We start from the raw sequence: 2,588 nt of genomic DNA on the forward strand, positions 1-2,588 counted from the left end.
GAGAGAGGAGAAACATCAGTGTGTGAAACATCCATTGATCCATCGGCTGCCTCCGGCATGCCCCCTACTGGGAATAGAACTCGCAACCCAGGCATGTGCCCTGACGGGGAATTAAACTGGAAACCTTTCAGTGCATGGGATGATGCCCAACCAACTGAGCCACACCGGCCAGGGCAAGAGCATATATTTCTGTGTTGCCACACTTTCCACTACTTTCTTTTGTCCACCAAGGCAGATGATGTTCATTATGGTATTCGGACTGTTGATTCTTGGAGTAAAATTAAGAGAGCATAAAATACTTTGTATGTTCCACTTTTTAATATTATCTATGAAATTCAAGTTTGTAAGTCCTGGCCTAAAGGATAAAGCACTATTGCTTTAGTGTGGCAGACCCAGCCTTTCATACTCTGATCCAAACAAACATGTTTATCCTTGTCTTCTCTCAATGACTCTCTATAAAGTTTATTCTAAACAAAGCTCATTTCCCCCAGTGGACCGTAAGTATTCATTCCTGCCTATCTTTGGCTCATTTTTCTTCTAGTGGAATTCTGCTCATTTTTTTTTCAAATGCCATCACCTCTCCTCTGTAAAGCAACAAATATTTGTTAAATTCCTATGTGATAAGGACTTTTCTAGGTTCTATGGGATACAGAAGTAAATGAATGGCACATACCCTGTCAGAGCTTAACAAAGGAGTCCCCAAAATTTTATAATCACAGTAAAATATGTGAATTTATAACAGGGGATCTAGAGGATATCGTGGAAGTACGAGGTAGGAAGTGGTAAAGATCTGGGGAGGAGGGTAGGCTTCCCAGAGGAAATAACAAGGAAGTTGATTTCTGAAAGATGACAGGATGTAACTGAGCTAAGGATAAAGAGGAAGGAATCAAATGTGGCCGTTTCCCCTGGGGCAAAACAATGCAATGGCACTGCATTCTTTCCTAAACCTGCCATCATAGATTACTACAAACTAGTTTCTGGCTTAAACTGACAGACATGTATCCCCTCACAGTTCTGAAGGCCAGAAGTCTGAACCACGGTGCTGGCAGGGTGGCTTCCTTCTAGAGCAGTGGTTCTCAACCTTCCTAATGCCGCGACCCTTTAATACAGTTCCTCATGTTGTGGTGACCCCCAATTTCATTGTTACAAATTGAACATAATTAAAGCATAGTGATTAATCACAAAAACAATATGTAATTATATATATGTTTTCCGATGGTCTTAGGTGACCCCTGTGAAAGGGTCGTTTGACCCCCAAAGGGGTCGCGACCCACAGGTTGAGAACCACTGTTCTAGAGGCTCTGAAGAAGAATCAGCTCCAGGCCGTTCTCCTGCTCCTGGAATTCCTTCTCTTGTCACTGCATCACTCCAGTCTCTGCCTCCTCCTCACTTCTGCTCCTCCTCCTGTGTCTTCACCCTTAATGACTCCTGCACGTTTCTTAAAAGGGTTGTTTTAAGTTATATTTTATTTATTTTTATGACTATTGATACAGAAACATTTACCATTTTATCTTTTAACCTGATATTACTTCTAAATAGTATAGATATTGATATTTCTTATATTTATCTGTATCTTCCTATTATCTCAAACCCCTTTATTATTGCTAAGAGTTTAGCTCATTATCTTGGAATTTCCAGTTATATATAATCATGTTGATTGAAATAATAATTTGTATCTTCATTTCTAATAGGTGTATTCCTTATTTAAACATCTTTGTTTATAATGGGTATATTGGTATAATAAATTAATAATTTTCTGATATAAAATTATCATTGCATTTGAGATAAACCTTTTGAGGCGAACAATTTTTCAAATGTGGCAGGTAAATAGCATTTGCATGATACTGGTTTAGTCAGTTATTTTTTACCTGCTGTCTTTATCATGTTAATTACTTCATGTAATGAATTAGATTTCTACCTTTTTCAATATTCTACATTAGTTTATAGTTTAGAGGCTTAGTTGGTTAAGTAACTTGAGTCCTCTATGCTTGGGAAGTCGTATGATACAGATCCTGTCTTTCAAGACCTGTGATCTAGTGAAAAGAGACAGAAAAAGAAACACAATTACCTATCTCACAATGAACATTATGCCTGTATTAACAGCACTACAGAAACCCGGCACACCGGGGAAATAGATGATATTAGCCAAATCACCCACAGGGAACGTCAGGGAACCTTAATGATCTGTGTAATGTCACTCCATTAGCAAAAGGCAGAACAAGGACCCACATTCCTCAAGCCTCTGAGGTGGAAAGTAGAATCTCATTGCTCTTCAAATGCTACATCCAGCCATTTCTTTGGTTTTTCATGCTTCCCTGCTGCTCTTCTCAGTTCACACAATCTGAGTGTTCCTCCTTCTCCTTCATCATGCTCTTGTTTACTAGCCTCCTGTACACTTCCTGTATTAGTTCTGGGATTTCTGTCTTCCTCCCCACCAAAACTCCCTTCACCATAAAAGGTGAAGTCAGCCCTAGCTGGTTTGGCTCAGTGAATAGAGCATCGGCCTACAGACTAAAGGGCCGCAGGTTCGATTCCGGTCAAGGGCACATGCCAGGGTTGCGGGCTGGATCCCCAGTAGGGGACATGCA

This window comes from Myotis brandtii, unplaced genomic scaffold, assembly GCF_000412655.1.
Source record: "Myotis brandtii unplaced genomic scaffold, ASM41265v1 scaffold350, whole genome shotgun sequence".
In the NCBI taxonomy this organism is placed as follows: domain Eukaryota; kingdom Metazoa; phylum Chordata; class Mammalia; order Chiroptera; family Vespertilionidae; genus Myotis; species Myotis brandtii.